The sequence below is a fragment of the Bufo bufo genome, chromosome 3 (assembly GCF_905171765.1).
Source record: "Bufo bufo chromosome 3, aBufBuf1.1, whole genome shotgun sequence".
In the NCBI taxonomy this organism is placed as follows: Eukaryota; Metazoa; Chordata; class Amphibia; order Anura; family Bufonidae; genus Bufo; species Bufo bufo.
The window spans coordinates 164,697,937-164,721,900 of record NC_053391.1 but is presented as its reverse complement, the minus strand read 5'-3'; positions in this window follow the sequence as shown (position 1 = coordinate 164,721,900).

The window sequence follows — 23,964 nt, the reverse complement described above, 5'->3', positions numbered from 1 at the left end:
CATTCCTATTTACAGCACTCATTTTATTGCATGTGAGCCAGGATACAGGAGTTCAGCCGTACTAAGGTAGGAGACACCGTTGACACCACAATATCTACCACACAGAGATAATATCCCCCTCTGGCATTCCTAACTTGGTATGTGAGCTATAACATCTTAAAGGGCCCTGTTACAGTACCTGTGCAAGCTGCAATTGGCGTCACAAACTAAAAACTATTACTATTGCGCCAGTGTGCATCTGTACCAATCCGGCTTACTGCATATTCATGTACTTCTGGTACGTACTCAGGTATCTCCTGGACCGCCTGGACCTGCTGCCACCGAATTGGGAATTGCTGTGGAGTAGCCACTGGCAACTACTCTAACGGCTCAAGTCTATCCTCACCATCTGAGGCTCTAGTGAAAACCAGGTAATTACATAGACACGCCCCTCTAGAGTATAGCCAGTCAGTGGCACAGTGGGTTCACTAATAGAGTTGAGCGAACACCTGGATGTTCGGGTTCGAGAAGTTCGAACCCGGAAATGTTCGGGATCCGAACTCGACCCGAACTTCGCCCCGAACCCGAACCCCATTGAAGTCAATAGGGACCCAAACTTTTCGGCACTAAAAAGGCTGTAAAATAGCCCAGGAAAGGGCTAGAGGGCTGCAAAAGGCAGCAAAATGTAGGTAAATCCCCTGCAAACAAATGTGGATATTAACCAAATATTAAAATTAACCAATATCAATTGGAGAGAGGTCTCATGGCAGAGAATCAGGCTTCATGTCATAGCAGAGAATCAGGCTTCACGTCACCCACCACTGGAACAGGCCATTGTCAGATATTTAGGCCCCGGCACCCAGACAGAGGAGAGAGGTTTCATAGCAGAGAATCAGGCTTCACGTCACCCACCACTGGAACAGGCCATTGTCAGATATTTAGGCCCCGGCACCCAGACAGAGGAGAGAGGTCCCATAGCAGAGAATCAGGCTTCATGTCACCCACCACTGGAACAGGCCATTGTCAGATATTTTTAAGCCCCGGCACCCAGACAGAGGAGAGAGGTCCCATAGCAGAGAATCAGGCTTCATGTCATAGCAGAGAATCAGGCTTCAAGTCATAGCAGAGAATCAGGCTTCATGTCATAGCAGAGAATCAGGTTTCACGTCACCAACCACTGGAACAGGCCATTGTCAGATATTTAGGCCCCGGCACCCAGACAGAGGAGAGAGGTCCCATAGCAGAGAATCAGGCTTCATGTCACCCACCACTGGAACAGGCCACTGTCAGATATTTTTAGGCCCCGGCACCCAGACAGAGGAGAGAGGTCCCATAGCAGAGAATCAGGCTTCATGTCATAGCAGAGAATCAGGCTTCACGTCACCCACCACTGGAACAGGCCATTGTCAGATATTTAGGCCCCGGCACCCAGACAGAGGAGAGAGGTCCCATAGCAGAGAATCAGGCTTCATGTCACCCACCACTGGAACAAGCCACTGTCAGATATTTAGGCCCCGGCACCCAGACAGAGGAGAGAGGTCCCATAGCAGAGAATCAGGCTTCATGTCACCCACCACTGGAACAGGCCATTGTCAGATATTTTTAGGCCCCGGCACCCAGACAGAGGAGAGAGGTCCCATAGCAGAGAATCAGGCTTCATGTCATAGCAGAGAATCAGGCTTCAAGTCATAGCAGAGAATCAGGCTTCATGTCATAGCAGAGAATCAGGCTTCACGTCATCCACCACTGGAACAGGCCATTGTCAGATATTTAGGCCCCGGCACCCAGACAGAGGAGAGAGGTCCCATAGCAGAGAATCAGGCTTCATGGCATAGCAGAGAATCAGGCTTCAAGTCATAGCATAGAATCAGGCTTCATGTCATAGCAGAGAATCAGGCTTCACGTCACCCACCACTGGAACAGGCCATATTCAGATATTTAGGCCCTGCACCCAGACAGAGGAGAGAGGTCCCATAGCAGAGAATCAGGCTTCATGTCATAGCAGAGAATCAGGCTTCAAGTCATAGCATAGAATCAGGCTTCATGTCATAGCAGAGAATCAGGCTTCACGTCACCCAACACTGGAACAGGCTATTGTCAGATATTTAGGCCCCGACACCCAGACAGAGGAGAGAGGTCCCATAGCAGAGAATCAGGCTTCATGTCACCCACCACTGGAACAGGCCACTGTCAGATATTTTTAGGCCCCGGCACCCAGACAGAGGAGAGAGGTCCCATAGCAGAGATTCAGGCTTCATGTCATAGCAGAGAATCGGGCTTCATGTCACCCAACACTGGAACAGGCCACTGTCAGATATTTTTAGGCCCCGGCACCCAGACAGAGGAGAGGTTCATTCAACTTTGGGTTGCCCCGCAATATAATGGTAAAATGAAAATAAAAAAAGGATTGAATGAGGAAGTGCCCTGGAGTACAATAATATATGGTTAAGGGGAGGTAGTTATAAATGTCTAATTTGCACAAGGGATGGACAGGTCCTGTGGGATCCATGCTTGGTTCATTTTTATGAACGTCAGCTTGTCCACATTGGCTGTAGACAGGCGGCTGCGTTTGCCTGTAATGACGCCCCCTGCCGTGCTGAATACACGTTCAGACAAAACGCTGGCCGCCGGGCAGGCCAGCACCTCCAAGGCATAAAAGGCTAGCTCTGGCCACATGGACAATTTGGAGACCCAGAAGTTGAATGGGGCCGGACCATCAGTCAGTACGTGGAGGGGTGTGCACACGTAGTGTTCCACCATGTTAGTGAAATGTTGCCTCCTGCTAACACGTTCCGTATCAGGTGGTGGTGCAGTTAGCTGTGGCGTGGTGACAAAACTTTTCCACATCTCTGCCATGCTAACCCTGCCCTCAGAGGAGCTGGCCGTGACACAGCTTAGTTGGCGACCTCTTGCTCCTCCTCTGCCTTCGCCTTGGGCTTCCACTTGTTCCCCTGTGACATTTGGGAATGCTCTCCGTAGCGCATCTACTAACGTGCGCTTGTACTCACGCATCTTCCTATCACGCTCCAGTGCAGGAAGTAAGGTGGGCACATAGTCTTTGTATCGGGGTTACAGCAGGGTGGCAACCCAGTAGTCCGCACACGTTAAAATGTGGGCAACTCTGCTGTCGCTGCGCAGGCACTGCAGCATGTAGTCGCTCATGTGTGCCAGGCTGCCCAGAGGTAAGGTCAAGCTGTCCTCTGTGGGAGGCGTATCGTCATTGTCCTACATTTCCCCCCAGCCACGCACCAGTGATGGGCCCGAGCTAAGTTGGGTGCCACCCCGCTGTGAACATGCTTCATCCTCATCCTCCTCCTCCTCATCCTTGTCCTCCTCGTCCTTCAGTAGTGGGCCCTGTCTGGCCACATTTGTACCTGGCCTCTGCTGTTGCAAAAAACCTCCCTCTGAGTCACTTCTAAGAGACTGGCCTCAAAGTGCTAAAAATGACCCCTCTTCCTCCTCCTCCTCCTGGGCCACCTCCTCTTCCATTATCGCCCTAAGTGTTTTCTCAAGGAGACATAGAAGTGGTATTGTAACGCTGATAACGGCGTCATCGCCACTGGCCATGTTGGTGGAGTACTCGAAACATCGCAACAGGGCACACAGGTCTCGCATGAAGGCCCAGTCTTTGGTGGTGAAGTGGTGCTGTTCCGCAGTGCGACTGACCCGTGCGTGCTGCAGCTGAAACTCCACTATGGCCTGCTGCTGCTCGCACAGTCTGTCCAGCATGTGCAAGGTGGAGTTCCACCTGGTGGGTACGCCGCATATGAGGCGGTGAGCGGGAAGGCCGAAGTTACGCTGTAGCGCAAACAGGCGAGCAGCGGCAGGATGTGAACGCCGGAAGCGCGCACAGACGGCCTGCACTTTATGCAGCAGCTCTGACATGTCGGGGTAGTTGTGAATGAACTTCTGCACCACCAAATTAAGCACATGCGCCAGGCAAGGCGCATGTCCCAGAGTCCCAGAGCTGCAACGAGATTTTGCCCATTATCGCACACCACCAGGCCGGGCTTGAGGCTCACCGGCAGCAACCACTTGTCGGTCTGTTGTTCTATACCCCGCCACAACTCCTGTGCGGTGTGGGGCCTGTCCCCCAAACATATGAGTTTCAGAATGCCCTGCTGACGTTTACCCCGGGCTGTGCTGAAGTTGGTGGTGAAGGTGTGTGGCTGACCGGATGAGCAGGTGGAAGAAGAGGAGGAGGAAGCCGAGTAGGAGGAGGAGGCAACAAGAGGCAAAGAGTGTTGCCCTGCGATCCTTGGCGGCGGAAGGACGTGCGCCAAACAGCTCTCCGCCTGGGGCCCAGCCGCCACTACATTTACCCAGTGTGCAGTTAGGGAGATATAGCGTCCCTGGCCGTGCTTACTGGTCCACGTATCTGTGGTTAGGTGGACCTTGCCACAGATGGCGTTGCGCAGTGCACACTTGATTTTATTGGATACTTGGTTGTGCAGGGAAGGCACGGCTCTCTTGGAGAAGTAGTGGCGGCTGGGAACAACATACTGTGGGACAGCAAGCGACATGAGCTGTTTGAAGCTGTCTGTGTCCACCAGCCTGAATGACAGCATTTCATAGGCCAGTAGTTTAGAAATGCTGGCATTCAGGGCCAGGGATCGAGGGTGGCTAGGTGGGAATTTACGCTTTCTCTCAAATGTTTGTGAGATGGAGAGCTGAACGCTGCCGTGTGACATGGTTAAGATGCTTGGTGACGGAGGTGGTGGTGTTGGTGGTACAACCTCTGTTTGCTGGGTGGCAGGTGCCAACGTTCCTCCAGAGGCGGAGGAAGAGGCTGAGGCGGCAGCAGCAGAAGAGGTAGCAGGGGGAGCCTGAGTGAGTTCATTGTTTTTAAGGTGTTTACTCCACTGCAGTTCATGCTTTGCATGCAGGTGCCTGGTCATGCAGGTTGTGCTAAGGTTCAAAACGTTAATGCCTCGCTTCAGGCTCTGATGGCACAGCGTGCAAACCACTCGCGTCTTGTCATCAGCACATTGTTTGAAGAACTCCTTGAAGCTGCCTTTGGGGTGCTCGGTCCCAGATGGCGGTGGCCAGTAGCAGACGGACTCTCTTGGCGGCGGGTGTTCTGCTTTTGCCCACTGCTCCCTCTTTTGCTACGCTGTTGGCTCGGTCTCACCACTGCCTCTTCCTTCGAATTCTGAAAGTCAGTGGCACGACCTTCATTCCATGTGGTGTCTAGGACCTCATCGTCCCTTGCATCTTCTTCCACCCAGTCTTCCTCCCTGACCTCCTGTTCAGTCTGCACACTGCAGAAAGACGCAGCAGTTGGCACCTGTGTTTCGTCATCATCAGAGACGTGCTGAGGTGGTATTCCCATGTCATCATCATCAGGAAACATAAGTGGTTGTGCGTCAGTGCATTCTATGTCTTCCACCGCTGGGGAAGGGCTAGGTGGATGCCCTTGGGAAACCCTGCCAGCAGAGTCTTCAATCAGCATAAGAGACTGCTGCATAACTTGAGGCTCAGACAGTTTCCCTGATATGCATGGGGGTGATGTGACATACTGATGGGCTTGGTTTTCAGGTGCCATCTGTGCACTTTCTGCAGAAGATTGGGTGGGAGATAATGTGAACGTGCTGGATCCACTGTCGGCCACCCAATTGACTAATGCCTGTACCTGCTCAGGCCTTACCATCCTAAGAACGGCATTGGGCCCCACCAAATATCGCTGTAAATTCTGGCGGCTACTGGGACCTGAGATAGTTGGTTCACTAGGACGTGTGGCTGTGGCAGAACGGCCACGCCCTCTCCCAGCACCAGAGGGTCCACTAACACCACCACGACCATGTCCGCGTCCCTTACTAGATGTTTTCCTCATTGTTACCATTCACCACAATAAGAAAAAAATTATTTGGCCCAATGTATTGAATTCAAATTCAGGCCTTTTTTTACAGGCACTATCTGGCTATCTATTTAGGTACCGTATTACACTAATACAGGCACAGCAGTAAACACAGATTTAGCTGAATATAAATTGTAGGCCTAGTATTTAGGCCCTGGATGACAGGTATCCCTTTTACGGACAGAATTAGACTTGGAAATGCACGGTAGCGTGTGAAGTTATTGAGGATGACCCTATCAGCACCTTCAATCTAATATACCCTTTTATGGATAGATTTAAACTTGGCCTGATACAGCAGAAAACAATTATTTAGGGAATTGCTAAGTTGGGAATTGTATTTCAACCCAGAACAAAAACTGTGCTTCGGCAGACAGCAGACAGTATTACAATTGGCTAGCCACAGCTGGAACACCAGATTTAGGGTACTGCTATTTTGGCAATTGTATTTTACCCCTCAATAAAATAGCAAGCACAGCCAAGCCCCTGATGTAGGATATAGCAAAAAAAATAAAACACACTATTGATGGTTAAAAATGGACTTGTTGGCAGCTTGTGCTGGCGCACCACAAGACACATAATGGCCGCCGATCACCCCAGAAAAAAGTGACTGAAAAACGCTCTGGGCAGCCTTAAAACAGTGAGCAATTGAATAGCAGAGGTTGTATGATACACAGCTGTATATCGATCACTTCAGTAAGTAAATCACTGCCTAATCTCGCCCTAACAGCAGCAGCTGCATCCTATCCCTTCACTGATCAGAGCAGAGTGACGTGTGGCGCTACGTGACTCCAGCTTAAATAGAGGCTGGGTCACATGCTGCACTGGCCAATCACAGCCATGCCAATAGTAGTCATGGCTGTGATGGCCTCTTGGGGCAAGTAGTATGACGCTTATTGAATGGCTGCTTTGCAGCCTTTCAAAAAGTGCCAAGAAAGCGCCGAACACCGTACCCGAACCCAGACTTTTACGAAAATATAGAGTTTGGGTTCGCTCATCCCTATTCACTAACTTTCCAAATATTCCTCATTGAAAAAAAGTCTTCTTTTCTAGAGCAAAACATACTTATTGTGAATGCTGTATAGACTACTGTTTACTAGGAATCACAGTTTTCCTTTGTGCTGTAGTAGAAAAAGGAAAGTTTTCCTCTAAATAAAATAAAATAAAATAATGATAACTATCTATTTATTACATATGTACCTGTTAAGCTCACAAATAAAATGTTGTCCCATGACAGCATATAAACTTGCAGATAAACCAAGGCTATTAATTTTCTGGAACTGTATACCACAAATCAATAACATTACACCAGCATCTTGAAAGTCAAAGTGCAAATCAATAATAATTGAAACTGTCTTGTGCAGTTAGAATTTCATGAAGGACTTATAGAACAAAGCATTGAAGCATCTCATTAATTTACAATACTAAAATGCCTCGCTGTTCATAGCCCTAACTTTCATGCCCTCATGTATTATTTAATCAAGTTCCATTGTTGCTAGAGACTATAATATTTATTTCATGAACAAACATCAGATTTTTTAAGTTATCTACTGAATGTAAACACTGGAGTAGCAATTTCCGTAAAAAAAAAATAATAATAATAAAGGGAAAAAAACTATTGTAGATAGAAATAATGATCTTGTGAAGATTCACTAACCAGTTGCAAACATAACACACAAACACATATACAAAGGGACAGATTTACTGACTTGCAGTTCATGTTCAAACTTTAATTCTGTTGAAGTCAACAGTACCAAATGTATTAAAAATATCATGCTCCTTATTAATTTTTGCTCATATTTAAGATCTACACCTGCTATAATAATTGATTTGCACAGATTTTTACATTTTTTTGAATTGTTACATTTTTTGGAACATTTTGGGTTTCTCTCCCTCCACTTAACCCTAGTTTGTTTTGTCTCCATTTTTAAAAAGTGCCAATAAGTGAAAAGAGTCAAACATTTTAGTGCAAATATGGAGTGTACCCCAAAACAAGTGCAAAGCTATAAATTATACATGAGCAAATTGATTCTATCAAATAAAAATCAGGCTTGAATATGGATTCCTTAGAACCTAAATTTATTGAGATTCAATTTGGACAAATTTTTACAGAAAGAGAGTATTCAATGTACTTTACATTCAATATTGCCAATAGAACCTTATTAGACCCAGGTTTTTATAACAATGCAAGATTCAGAGGCCAAAGGCCTACAATACCTGTTTTTGGCCATTGCTAAAACGTAACTTTTATTCTTTATTATTAAATATAACTGCCCAAATATAGAGGGTTCATCAAAGCTTATCCCGGGATTATGATGGTAATATTTAGTATTCAGTATATGTAGCGAGCATATTGGTTCCCCAATATTGGTTAATTCGATAAAACTTGGAGAAAACACACATTTTTTTCCATCAAATAAATGCTGTATAAGAAAATCCTTCATTAAGTCTATCTGGGCTCATTGTGTTGAGTCTATGGATCCAGCGAGCTTAATTTTGTAGGAGTTTTTTTTCCAAATTCCCTCCTCTCAAGGTAATTTTTTCTATACCCCAAAAGCGCAAAACACTACTATTTTTACTGTGCATATATTTAATGTGTCTTGAGATGGATGTATTCTTTTCTGTATCAATCGCACTTAAATGGCCCGATTTACACCGCCTTAGCTCTTGCGTCGTCTTCCCCACATAGAGTTTAGGGCATGGGCATGCTGCTACATACACCACTCCTTGGATTTTACATGTAATAAGTTGCCTTATTTCATAAACCTTTTTATCAGTTGGGTTGGTAAACTGTTTGATCCTAGGAATATATCTGCAGAAGGTACAATCCCCACAGGGTGTTGATCCCCTATATTTTTCTCTGATGACTGATCCCATGTTTCCGAGTCTTGAAGAAAGCTGTGGACCAAATGGTCCCTAAAATTTTGGTAAGTACTGATCGTAGTTCTCTATCTGATTGTATAACATGCCAATTTTTTTTAGTATCCAAATTATTTCCTTATAATAGTTATCATAGGTACCAATACATCTGATTATATCATTGTCTTTTTTAGGGATTGTTTGTAATAGGTCCTCTCTGTTTGCGATTCTAGCTCGATTGAAGGCTTTCCGAATGGGACGTATTGGATATCCCTATTGCAAAATCGTTGGAACAAATTTTCGCTTTCGTTGATAAAGGACCTCTGATTCGTGCAATTTCAATGTGCTCTTAAATATTGGCCAGTTGGAATTCCTCTTTTTATAGGAAGGGGATGCTAGCTTGACCATTGCAAATAGCTATTTGTGGAGGTGGGTTTCACATATATCTCAGTTTCCAGGTGGCCATCCTCCATTTTTATTATTTTTAAATCAAGAAAACATATCTCCCTTTCTTGGATCTCATAGGTATATTTCATCCCTATCTCCTTATCTCATTATTATTCAAAGGCTGGGTAAATTCGAGAAATTATGTGTGTTAACCTTCCCAAAAAATGAGAATGTAGTCTATATATCTGCCCCAGAATATTATGTGACAGATATAATATGACATCTCATCAGTGAATACCACGTGATCCACCCACCACCCTAAAAAAAGATTTGCATAAGTTGGGGCACAGGACGTCCTCATAGCGGTACCATTAATTTGCTTATAGAAGTGCCCCTGAAAAATAAAGTAATTTTGCTAAAAAATAAACTCCAACATAGATAAAACCAAATCATTGTGCTTAGTAAAATTAGTGCTCTTAGTGCTCAGATATGTTCGTAATGCCTGTAAACCAAGTGGGTTCTGGATATTACTATATACAGATTCCATATCAAGGCTTGTCAGTAGGGTATTCGGTGTCAATATGATATCATTGATCTTGAGAAGGAGATCTTTTGTATCTCTAATATATGATGGTAAGGAGGTGACAAATGGCCTGAGTATCTGGTTCACATATTCACTAATCCCTTGAGTGAGATTATCATTCCCCGATACTATGGGCCTCCCTGGGATCCGTATTTTATTCTTGTGCACTTTCGGAAGGGGATACAAAGTTGGAATGGTCGGACTCTTATTAAAGAGGTAGCTGAATTCATCCTTTGAGATAATATTTTCTTTGTTTGGCCTCGGAGAGTAGAAGTTTTAACTCTTCCACATAGACATTAGTAGGATTCCCCTGGAGTGGTTGATATGTGTTCCTATCCCTCAACAGCCTAACCATATACACATAGTCATCCCTATCTAGGATGACTATGTTTCCCCCTTTATCACTAGGTTTTATAATAATATCATGGTTCATTTTTAATTCCTCAAAATGAAGCTCCCTGGATTCATAGGCTCAACACAATTAGCCCAGCTGGACTGAATGAAGAATTTTTTTATACAGCTTTTATTTGATGGAAAAGAATGTGTATTACAGTAACATTGTTACTGTTTTCTCCAAGTTTTATCTAATTAACCATGAAGTAAGTATTACTGCTCAAAATTGGGGAACCAATATGCTAGCTACACATACTGAATACTAAATATTACCATCATAATCCCGGGATAAGCTTTGAGGAACACTCTATATTTGGGTAGTTTTATTTAATAATAAGGAATAAAAGTTACATTTTAGCAATGGCCAAAAACAGGTACTGTACGCCTTTGGCTCCTGAATCTTGCATTGTTAGAAATAGCTGGGTCTAATAAGGTCCTCTTGGCAATATTGATTAATTGGAGGTTATCCCTCCCTTAAATTTGACCTGATGGGGAACACTTCCTACAGAATATTAATTGAAACAACTCTATATGTAATGATTACCCGCGAGCGGACCTCCTCTATTAGATTAGTTACAAACTATAGCCCTTATCTACCCCAGTGAGTACTATCTTAGTGATTAATATCTGCAGCTAAGAAGATTAACATCATACTGTCACGGCCACGGTTTTGGCCGTGACTCCTTGGGAGCCGCATACAGTTGCCTGCGGTTTGGGTTGTTGTTTCAACCGCAGCTTGAGGCTTGATGTTGTTTGCCTCAAGTGCGGTTGCCGCGGACAACAGGTATGTGTGCGGTCCCTTTAGAGTTTGTGTGTGTGTATGCATGCACTGTCGTTTGTCTGTGCACTCTGTGTAGTGTGTGGTGTGCATGGACACCTTTCCTGCACTGTGGTTGCCCGTGGCAACGTTTGTCGTTGTGTACATGTGGTGGCAGTGTCCCGGCCTTGGGGCTGACTCCCAGGACACGGTTGCCACCCATGTCGTTGCCTGCGGCAACAACCACAGTGTGTTTGTCGTGTTGGACACTTTCCCTTTATGTTGGTGTTTTCCCTTTCCTGTGGTGCTGGAAGGGTTAACTCCCTTCCCAGTGTGTGTGATGTCACTGGGTGTGTCTGACCGTTGGGTGTGGCCTCTTAGGCCTATAAAGCCTCTCACTTTGGCATGGCTCAGTAGGTTGCTTCAGTCCTGCTTTGCTGTTGCAGCCTCCTGTGATTTCCATCTTCTTGTAAGGGCCACCCTTCCGGTCATAAGTTCTAATACCGTGATGTGTTGTTGATGTCTTGCACGGGTTCCAGTCAGCAAGGCTGAGACAGGTTTGGTTGGAACTGTTTGGTTCACCTGTCTTATCCATAGTCCTGTTTATGTACCCCCTTCTTCATGCTGCTTGGCCAGTGAGACTCCTGCTCCTCCGTGCCTAGGAGGAGTGGGTTGTCTTACCCTGCTCCTTAGCCCAGGGACCGGTCGGAGGGTAAGTCAGGGATCCGAGGTTCCTGCGCATGGGTCCTCCTACCAGCAAGGTCGGCCCATGCAGGTAGGAGACAGGGTCAGCTTTAGGGACGCAACAGGAGGTGACCTGCTCCCTGATTCTGTGTTCCTGGTGAGTAGCGACTGGACATCTTCAGTCACCGCACGGCTGAGGATTTCCCCCATCCTCAGCCGTGACAGTATGACCGGAAAGGCTCCTTGCTTGGAGGTTCCCTCGAAAGAGGGGGCAGCATGTACCGTCATCTACGGATGGGGTGCATGCGCGTTCTCCGGAGGGAGAGCGTTATAGGGGTATCAACGGTTACGGCGCGGTGAGTGGCATTCCCCGCCATTTCTTTCTCACCGTGTCCGTGTTGGTGTCTCCTTGTTTGTCATTCCCCTCCCCCCCTCCCATTGTTTTTGTGCCTCACCAACCTGCCCCTTTTGTTGTTGGGAGGGGCTTTGAGGGGTGGGAGTATCCGGCCCTCGAAAGAGGGTGAAGCATGTACCGCCCTTTGCGGAAGGGGTACATGCGCGCTCTCCGGAGGGAGAGCGTTCTGGGGGTTTCGCCTCTGACGGCGCGTTGAGTGGCGTTTCCTCGCCATCCCTTCACCGTTGCCTCGTTTGGCGTCCCCCTGATTTTATGGCACCGGTGTGTTTGTTTGGTGTGCGGGTGCACACCTTCGAAAGAGGGTGCAGCATGCAGTGCCATCCCCTTGTGGCCTGCATGCGCGTTCTCCGGAGGGAGAGCGTTCCGGGGGATCACCGTTAACGGCATGGTTGGTGGCTTATTCCCCGCCACCTTACCTTCCGTGTCCGTGTTGGTGATCCCTCGTCCCTCTCCATGTTCCCATCTCTGGTCGTTTGCTGGAAGCACTCCGTAAATGGTCCGGCTGCATGCTGGTTAGGAGTGTCTGCTGGCAGTGACTGGAGTGGGGACGTGTGTGGAGAGTCCCCTCGTTCATCTCTCTGTGGTTCTCCCCCCTGTGTCGCTGGTGCGGGCTGCAGGCCTCGTCGGACTGGCTGTGTTGTGTGCTGGGAGAGGATGCAGCTGACAGCGACTTTTTGGGAACCGTGTCTGAGAGTGGACGTCCCCTTCTCCCATCCCCTTGTGTGAGACCCTCACGGGTTTTTTTTTTGGTGGGGGGGGGCTTTGAGGGGTGGGAGTGTCACGGCCACGGTTTTGGCCGTGACTCCTTGGGAGCCGCATACAGGTGCCCGCGGTTTGGGTTGTTGTTTCAACCGCAGCTTGAAGCTTGATGTTGTTTGCCTCAAGTGCGGTTGCCGCGGACAACAGGTATGTGTGCGGTCCCTTTGGAGTTTGTGTGTGTGTATGCATGCACTGTCGTTTGTCTGTGTGCACTCTGTGTAGTGTGTGGTGTGCACGGACACCTTTCCTGCACTGTGGTTGCCCGTGGCAACGTTTGTCGTTGTGTACATGTGGTGGCAGTGTCCCGGCCTTGGGGCTGACTCCCAGGACACGGTTGCCACCCATGTCGTTGCCTGCGGCAACAACCACAGTATGTTTGTCGTGTTAGACACTTTCCCTTTATGTTGGTGTTTTCCCTTTCCTGTGGTGCTGGAAGGGTTAACTCCCTTCCCAGTGTGTGTGATGTCACTGGGTGTGTCTGACCGTTGGGTGTGGCCTCTTAGGCCTATAAAGCCTCTCACTTTGGCATGGCTCAGTAGGTTGCTTCAGCCTGCTTTGCTGTTGCAGCCTCCTGTGATTTCCATCTTCTTGTAAGGGCCACCCTTCCGGTCATAAGTTCTAATACCGTGATGTGTTGTTGATGTCTTGTGAATTTGGTTATTGTGCAAATATGGATGCCCTGATCCCTGTTTGTCTTCGTGTGTGTGCAGTTTACCTTGGTCTGTGTGGACAGCCTTTCCTAAGCACGGGTTCCAGTCAGCAAGGCTGAGACAGGTTTGGTTGGAACTGTTTGGTTCACCTGTCTTATCCATAGTCCTGTTTATGTACCCCCTTCTTCATGCTGCTTGGCCAGTGAGACTCCTGTTCCTCCGTGCCTAGGAGGAGTGGGTTGTCTTACCCTGCTCCTTAGCCCAGGGACCGGTCGGAGGGTAAGTCAGGGATCCGAGGTTCCTGCGCATGGGTCCTCCTACCATCAAGGTCGGCCCATGCAGGTAGGAGACAGGGTCAGCGTTAGGGACGCAACAGGAGGTGACCTGCTCCCTGATTCTGTGTTCCTGGCGAGTAGCGACTGGACATCTTCCGTCACCGCACGGCTGAGGATTTCCCCCATCCTCAGCCGTGACACATACATATAGGTCCTTTCTAGAGGACTATGGCAGGCTTTTTAAATAAAAAATGTAATCTGGATAATTTGACAATTGAGGCTAATCAAGTATTCTCAAATAGTAATATCCCTCTAATTCAGACGGATATAAATATCGCTTTTAAGAATCTTAATAAAACATATAGCCAACACATACGATCCTGGTGGGAGATAGCGAGTCTGGACACATATATCCAACAAGGAATAGTGTATAGAGGACTATGTATCCCCCTTAGAGCCAACTGTCATTTGGAGGATACAGAGTTTGTTAAGGGGTGGGAGCGACTCCTGACAGATTGCTCACTAAGACTGTTGAGCTATCTGTCTAAATACGAGAAAGGATATTTCTCAAAGTTGGACCAACAACTAGAAAGAGAGATGAAAGAAATACAGGCATTTAATCAAAACCCAGAATTTGTTAACCTGGAAAAAAAAATTATGAAAAATATTGAACATTTACAGAATTAAATAAATGAGCAGAAACATAGAAAATATATAAGAGATCGCCTTGATTTCGAAAGCGATCGGGTGTACATCTGGAAGAATAGGAATAACGTTAAGAATTCACATTAGAGATACACTGTTAACTCAGATACTGAGACCTCTGGAAGGGAGAGCTCAGTACAAAGTGTATCAGGGACATCTAACAAAAGAGGGGGTATAAAAAGGAAAACAAAGAAAAGAAGATACCAGCCTCCAAAGAGATTCACCCAGGAGAGGAGGGAAGTACCTAGAACATGTCCCGGGAACACATCAAAAGAGACAAGTATGAATTTAAACACCATGATGGTCGCCCCAAATCTAAATCTCTTAGGGATTGTCTCTTCTATACCCTACTTTTCCTTTGGGCAATCATCCCAATCAATGATAAATGTCCAACCAAATCCTACCCCCACATTGTTACCAATAGCACAGATGAATACCACTATTGGAGAAAGAAATACACTGATAGCCCCCCCTTTTTTTAGGCCAGACAGGAGTGCAATTGAGAGATCGGGAGAAGTGGGGGTGCAGCAAGTAGATATATCCATACCCCTCAAGGATACATGTGATAGACAAATTATTAATCTATTTAAACAAGTGTTAATAGTATCACAGAGGACCCTCTTGAATAGAGGCCTAACTTTTACTCCAACACCTCAATGTGACAAATTCCTTTGGATAAATGACGTGAATCTTTTTGCACTTAAGATGGCCTTACATAAATTGCAAAAGCAGCTGGAATCGGATGTATGGAGGACATTTGAAAGTGAAAAAAGGACTGTAGAAACATTGGAGCGTTAAATATTGGAAAATTAAGGATTTGAAGTACCCCTGGATCTGCCTTTTACATCACTGAAGCCCAAATCAAAAAACACACCATCTTTTGGACAATTTAAAGAAATAGATACCTTTGTAAAGTTGGTAAATCAAGATATAAAGGCGTTAAAGATGAGGAAGGAAAATAATACCTCGAATCTCACACATGATGAATTGAGAGCTCTTGAGGAATTAAAAATAAACAATTAGGTATATCATTATAAAACCTAGTGATAAAGGGGAAAACAGTCATCCTAGATAGGGATGTGGATTAGTGTTGAGCGGCAGGGGCAATATTAGATTTCACGATATTTCACGAATATATGGGCAAATATTTGTCATATATTCGTGAATTCGCAAATTTACTATCTTCGTTTGCATTTTTTTTCATTACTAATATCACAATGTAAAATACACTTAATTTGCATGCGCAAAAATGTGCGTGGCCTAGCAACTGTTTTCGAACTACCTAAAGTTTGAGGCGATTGGAAAAGATGGTCGGAAGTAGGGTTGAGTGAACCCGAACTGTAAAGTTCGGGTTCTTACCGAACTTTAGGATTTTTGGACCCCGAACCCGAACATTTCAGTAAAAGTTCGGGGTCGGGTTCGGTGTTCGGCGATTTCTCGGCTGCAGAGCGGCGGCCATTTTATGCAAGCTCAGTGCACCAGCACTGCATCTGAGCTTTTGGGACATTGAAAATCCAAAATTTTTGGGCAATATACAACATCTGGATTAGACAGTGTGCAATTTAAGCTAGAAATACACCCATCATTTTCTGGGGTTTTAAAAACACACTTTTTTGCCAAAACCAGTATTTTCCTGATCTGCAAGTGTTAAATTCAAGTTTAATAAATACCGTTTTCATATTCTGTTACCAAAAAAACACATTTTTGGCAATATACATCTGGATTAGTCAGTGTGCAATTTAAGCTAGAAATACACCCATCATTTTCTGGGGTTTTAAAAACACACTTTGTTGGCCAAAAACCACTATTTTCAGGCCTTGCAGCATCAGCACGAGTGAAATTACAGGCTTATATACTGCTGTCAAATTCAGTTGTTAAACAAACACTCGTTTGGGCAAAAATTAATTTGTTGGCAGCCTTTGATGCAGATGTCATTGTGAGATACACCCTTAAAACATTTGGGTTATATTCAGAGATTTGAAATACCGCCATTTGGTGCACCAATATTTAATTCAGGCCTACAATTGTTCAGGCCGTGTGAGATACACCCTTTACATACAGGGGTTTGATTCAGGCATTTGAAATAGAACCATTTTGGGCAAAGAAATCTTTAATTCAGGCCTACACTGGTTCAGGCCGTGCGAGATACACCCTTTACATACAGGGGTTTGATTCAGGCATTTGAAATACAGCCATTTTGGGCAAAGAAATCTTTAATTCAGGCCTACACTGGTTCAGGCCGGATGAGATACACCCTTTACATACAGGGGTTTGATTCAGGCATTTGAAATACAACCATTTTGGGCAAAGAAATCTTTAATTCAGGCCTACACTGGTTCAGGCCGTGCGAGATACACCCTTTACATACAGGGGTTTGATTCAGGCATTTGAAATACAGCCATTTTGGGCAAAGAAATCTTTAATTCAGGCCTACACTGGTTCAGGCCGTGTGAGATACATCCTTTACATACAGGGGTTTAATTCACGCATTTGAAATACAGCCATTTTGGGCAAAAAAATCTTTAATTCAGGCCTACACTGGTTCAGGCCGTGTGAGATACACCCTTTACATACAGGGGTTTAATTCCGGCATTTGAAATACAACCATTTTGGGCAAAGAAATCTTTAATTCAGGCCTACACTGGTTCAGACCGTGTGAGATACACCCTTTACATACAGGGGTTTGATTCAGGCATTTGAAATACAGCCATTTTGGGCAAACAAATCTTTAATTAAGGCCTACTGTGGATCAGACTGTGTGAGATACACCCTTTACATACTGTTGTTCTATTCTACTATTAAACACCCATTTACGGCAAGATCCTAAATTCGAGAAATATGAGGAGAGAGTCAAATAAGGGATGTGGCCCAGGTCGTGGTGCTGCTGGTGGCACTCCTGTTGCAGGGAGAGGACGTGGTCAATCTGTGCCAGCTACACGCACAAGTAAAAACTCTTCCTTAGGTGCGAGCAGGAGACAGAACCTGCAGCGGTATTTGGTCGGGCCTAATGCGGCTCTATGAATGGTGAGGTCTGAACAAGTACAGGCGATAGTAGATTGGGTTGCTGACAGTGGATCCAGTTCATTCACATTGTCTCCCACCCAGTCTCCTGCTGAAAGACCACAGTTGGCACCTGCAGCCAATGTCCATCAGTCTTTCGCCTCACCCCCTTGCAAATCAGCCAAGCAGTCTGAGCCCCAAGTCATGCAGCAGCTTTTTGATGACTCTGTTAGCAGGGTTTCCCAGGGCCATCCACCTATCCCTGCCCCAGAAGAGGAAGAGATTGAGTGCACAGATTCCCAACCACTTATCTTTCAAGATGAGTACATGGGAGGACCATCGCAGCATGTCTTGGATGATGATAAAACACAGGTGCCAACAGTCTGAGCCCCAAGTCATGCAGCAGTCTCTTCTGCTTTTTGATGACTCTGTTAGCAGGGTTTCCCAGGGCCATCCACCTAGCCCTGCCCCAAATTTGGAAGAGATTGAGTGCACCGATGCCCAACCACTTATGTTTCAAGATGAGTACATGGGACTACCATCGCAGCACGTCTCAGATGATGATAAAACAAAGGTGCCAACTGCTGGGGCTTTCGAAAGTGTGCAGACCGACAAGGAAGGCAGGGGTGAAGACTGGGTGGAAGATGATGTGGAGGACGATGAGGTCCTCGACCCCACATGGAATCAAGGTCATGCGAGTGACCTTTGTAGTTCGGAGGAAGAGGTGGTGGTCGCACAAAGCCACCAGCACAGCAGAAAAGGGAGCAGAATGCAAAAACGGAGCGGCCGTCCTCTAGACAGTAAGCCTGCTACTGCCGACCGCAGCAAGGGACCGAGCACACCAAAGCCAGCTCCAAGGAGTTCCCTGGCATGGCAGTTCTTCAGACAATGTCCTGACGACAAGACATGAGTGGTTTGCACGCTGTGCAATCTGAGCCTGAAGCGAGGCATAAACCTTCTCAAACTGAGCACATCCTGCATGACCAGGCATTTAAGTGCAAAGCACGAGCTGCAGTGGAGTAGACATCTCAAAAACCAAGAAAGGTCTCTGGCTCCTCCTGCTTCCTCTTCTGCTGCAGTCTCGGCCTCTTCATCCACCTCTGGAGTGACAGTGCCACCCCGCAAACAGAGGATCTGCTAGCAACACCAACACCTGGGTCACCAAGCATCTCTACAATGTCCCAAGGAAGCGTTCAGCTCTCCATCTTCCAAACGCTGGAGAGGAAGAGGAAGTACCCCCCTACCCACCCGAGATGCCTAGCCCTGAATGCCAGCATTTCTAAATTACTAGCCTTTGAAATGCTGTAATTCCGTCTGGTGGAGACGAATAGTTTTAAAAGCCTTATGGCGGTGGCTTGCCCAGCTGCCACTACTTTTCCAGGAGAGCCATCCCTTCCCTACACAACCAAGTAGGGGACAAAATCAGGTGTGCACTGTGCAACACCATCTGTGGCAAGGTGCACCTGACTACGGATACATGGACCAGTAAGCACGGTCAGGGACGTTATAGCTCCATAACAGCACACTGGGTAAATGCAGTAGAAGCTGGGCCTGAAGCGGATAGCAGTTTGGTGCATGTCCTTCCACCACCGAGGATTGCAGTTTGCCTCCTTTTGCTTCTTACTCCTACTCTGCTTCCTCATCCTCTACAAGCTACTCATCCGGTCAGCGTAACACCTTCACCACCAACTTCAGCACAGCCAGGTGTAAACAACAGCAGGCAGTTTTAAAACATATTTGTTTGGGGGACAAACCCCACACCACGCAGGAGCTGTGGATGGGCCTTGAACAACAGACCAATGAGTGGTTTGTGCCAGTCAGCCTCAAGCCCGGCCTGGTGGTGTGCGATAACAGGCAAAATCTCTTAGCAGTTCTGGGACTAGTCGGTTTGAGGCACATCCCTTGCCTGGCGCATGTGCTGAATTTGGTGGTGCAGAGATTCCTTAAAAATTACCCTGATATGTCAGAGCTGCTGCATAAAGTGCGGGCCATCTGTCCGCACTTTCGGAGTTCTCACCCTGCTCACCCTGCTGCTGCTGGCCTGTCAGCGCTGCAGCGTAACTTCGGCCTTCCCGCTCACAACCTCATATGCGACGTGCCCAAAAGGTGGAACTGCACCTTGCACATGCTGGCCAGACTGTGCGAGCAGCAGCAGGCGATAGTGGAGTTTCAGCTGCAGCACGCACGGGTGAGTCGCTCGGCGGAACAGCACCACTTCACCACCAACGACTGGGCCTCCATGCGAGACCTGTGTTCCTTGTTGCGCTGTTTCGAGTACTCCACCAACATGGCTAGTTCCGATAACGCAGTTCTCAGCGTTACTATCCCACTTCTATGCCTCCTTGAAAAAACGCTCCTGGCGATGATGGAAGAGGATGTGGCACAGGAAAAGGAGGAGGAAGAGGGATCATTTCATAGGGTTTCCGGCCAGTCATTCCCAAGTGGCTCCGAGGGTGGGTTCCTGCACCCACAAACCCAAGGTACACAATTGTCCAGCCAGGGCACATTTCTGGAGGATGACGAGGTGGAGGATGAGGAGATGGAGGAGGAGGAACCATGTTCACAGCAGGGTGGCACCCAGACCAGCTCATGACCATCACTGGTGTATGGATGGGGGGATACAGAGGACACAGACGATACACCTCCCACAGAGGACAGCTTTTCGTTGCCTCTGGGCAGCCTGGCACACATGAGCGATTACATGCTGCAGTGTTTCCGCATCGACCGCCGAGTTGCCCACATTCTAACTTGTGCTGATTACTGGGTGGCCACGCTGCTGGATCCCCGTTACAAGGACAACGTACTGTCCTTAATTGCGTCACTAGAGCGTGATCGTAAGATGTGCGAGTACATGCGCACGCTGGTAGACGCGCTGCTGGTGGCATTCCCACCTGACAGCAGGGGCACAGTGGTAGCACAAGGCGAAGGCAGAGGATGAGGAAGAGGTCGCCAACGCAGCTGGGGCACTGCTAGCACCTCAGAAGGCAGGGTTAGCATGAGGGCAATGCTGGAGACCATTGCCCAGCAAAAGATAATACGGGATCAGCAGGTCACATCAGCTTTAGTGTTGATCACGAATATTCGAATTGTGAATTTTTATCTCGAATATTAGAATATAGTTATATATATTCGTCATTTTGAATATTCAAGATTTTTTTTTTAATCAGTTCACATGATCACGTGTGCCAATGAGAAGGCTGCAATATATTTGACTTTAGGAGTAGTGTTGATTGCGAATTTTCGTAATGAGAATTTTTGTAATGAGAATCAATGAGATCGAGAAAACTCAGATCCGATTGTATATTCTAACTCCCAGGCATTCCCATGGTGACGGCGTCTCTTGTCGGGGAGGAGTATGCCAAAGTGGAACAACTACAGATTTTAAAAAAAGACAAATATTCTAGGCAACTAATATATTCGTATTTTATAATATTTGTAATATTCAAAAACAAGAATTTATAGCAATATAGCGAATATTCGAAAAAAATATATAATAATATAGAGCAATTTAGCTAATATAGTGCTATAATCTTCTTTGTCTAATAGTTGTAATTTTCTTCTCATCTGAAGTTCAGCTTGAAAAAAAAATTACAACTATTTAAAAAAATATATATTATAGCACTATATTAGCTAAATTGTTCTACATTTGTTTTTTTCGAATATTCGCTATATTGCTATATATTCTTGTTTTAGAATATTACGAATATTCGAAAAAACTAATATATAGCACTATATTGAATATATTTGTTTTTTAGAATATTCGTCTTTTTTTCCATCTGAAGTCATGATTCCTCCCTGCTTAAGTTACTTAGATTGGATATAGGCGCTTGGTTCCAACAGCAATCCCTGCTTCCCGTGTGAAATAAGCCTGGTGAGCGCCACAACTTATTTTTGCTTTTGTTTTTATTCATATATGTGGGAACCTGTGGTTTTAGCTCCCTGTTTTGGCTACAGACATTTTTAGTGTCAGCAGTATCTATTGTCAGTGGTTGTCTACAATATGCAACCCACCTCATTTAGAGTTGTGGACGATTGCTAAGATCAGCTTAAAAGGATGGATGGGATCTTTAATACAGGCAACAAGGATTCGCAGGATACCATAGAGCTTAAGATCCATATGTCGTCATTGGAAAAATTACTCACCAAAGAGATGCGGACCTGGTGGAATCTTACATCGCTCCAAAGATATGTGAAGAAAAAAATCCACTGTTGTTGCGCAATGGCAAGCTATTCTATCGGATTGCTCTCTCAAATTGATTGAGCTTGTTATTATACATGAGGAGAAAACGATAACCAATTTGAGAGAGTAAATCAGAGTGACACAGGAATCCATCACTCCATATATTGATCTGGATGTGTTAAAAGATATGGATAGTAAGCTACAAGACAATCTGAGCAAAATGGAAGACAGCCTTGTTGAAATTAAACAGGACAAGTTTAATCGCGACCTGCAGGATTATAAAAGTAATGCCATGTATACCTGGTTCGAATCTAGAAAAAACACACCACAATCTATCATGAAAAGGATGTCTCTTGGTAGAAAAACACGGACCCCAAGAGTGGTGTTTAGCTCTACGGAACCTGATTCATCTCATTTGGTGGCTGAAACCATGCAAGCAGGCTCAGCGAATTATGTTTCAGATGTACCTGGCGGCGCATCAGATGGTCACGTGAGAGTTTCCAGAAGGCCTTCAAAAAACGTCGAGCAGGGCAGAAACACACCCGGCAACAATCGCTATCCCTCATGCAGCAAAAGGCAGTGAGTAATACTCAAGTCATTAATATTTCTTCTGCTATACTCTCTCAAGCTCAAATCAATGTCTTGTCAAAGGGCTTGTCATTTGCTCCAATGTGTCACTTTGATATATATAAAATTATTCTTGATTTTAATAAGCTAGCCCGCAAATTTTGCTGACTCATACGATTGAGGAGACTACACCGGTTTCTCGAGATGTACCTTTGGTCTCACAAAGCATTGCATCCTTTTCGTTTGAAGAGTTAGGCAACTTGTCCTATATGCAACAGTCCTGTCCCATTCAGGCTTTAAGTCCTAAGGGTGATTTTTCCCATGATTTTCAGACCCCCAATCCTGATGTTTACCCTATACAATCAAAATCAATTGCCCTAGACAGTTTCCAGGAATTAATAGAAAGAGATCTTTTTGCTTTGAATGATACGGTTTATTCATCTAATAAAAGCAGAGTATTCAATAACTTTACACATGTTGAACGCCAGGCTTTGAGGGAACTAGAGAATTTGCAGGATGTGGTTATCAAACAGTCTGATAAGGGGGGATGTGTGGTCGTGATGGATCGGTTTATTTATAAAAAAACTAAATCTATCCATGTTGGAGGATGTTAATACCTATTTAAAATTGCATCACGACCCCACCCCCCTTTTATCAGCAGTAACTTCTGCTGCTGTTGTCCCTTGGCTGGGAGAAAGTTTTTTTAAGTAAAAAAACTATTGGATTATATTATTGTTAAATATCCTATTATTCCCATATTTCATTCACTTCCCAAAATACACAGGGAATGCCATTTGAAGTTTTACATTTCCAGTGATACCTCCACCATTCCTTTTTTAGATCTCACCTTGACAGGAGATACTATTGCCAGCACTGTGTCTTCCTCCACATATCGCAAGGACATTGCTGGTAACATAACTTTATTTGCAACCTCATGCCACCCCCCACATTTTATACATAACATCCCCAAAGGCGAACTCATTAGAGCAAGACTTAACTGCATTAATGATCAAGCTTTTAACAAAGAGGTGGCATCGGTTGCTTCCAGACTATACTTGCGAAATTATCCTTCTTGGACTAAAGATAGATCACAGAAATTTGTAGCGTCTAAGTCTAGAACTGATCTTGTCATTCTTGACAGGTGTCGATCTGTCACAAATAGGAGGAGACACAGTGATGGCAAACAAGAGGATTTTGTGCCCTTTGTTACAAGTTACAGTCCTGAGTACCCAGAAATATGTAGGATTGTGAAAAAATATCTTGCGGTTTTAACCTTTGATGATCAATGGACTAGTATAGCTCAATCGGGCATTAAGTGCATTGCGCGTCACGCACCTACTTTGGCTCCGAAAATCAGTCCTAGTCTATACACAAAGAAAAACCGCAATGTATCTACATGGTTGAGATACAAGGGCACATACAAATGTGGGCACCATATTTTCACGTCCTGCAACTATATTCATACTGGTTCTTCTATTTTTTCCTGCTCCATGCAACGCTCTTTTGTGTTGAAACAATACATCAATTGTAATACCAGTCATGTAGTATATTGCATCACATGCTCTATTTGCCACCTACAGTATGTTGGCTGTACGACTAAGCTTGAAGATAAGAATTCGCAAACATCTGTCAGACATACCTCTCACTAGAACAAGAAATGTCTCAGCTGTTAGTCTTCATTATGCTGCAGTACACCAGGGCAACACAGCAGGTTTCCAGGTACAAGGGAAGGGAGGGGATTATAAACGTACAGGAGATTTGGGGGATTTTTTCCATGGGTACCTCTGCTCCTCAAGGGTTAAACTGCAAGCATGATTTAATCCTACATTACTTATTCCTTGTCTGTATGTCAAATATGGAGTTCTTACATGAATTGCATTTTTTATTATATATTTTTTAGTCCTTTTTCACAATATA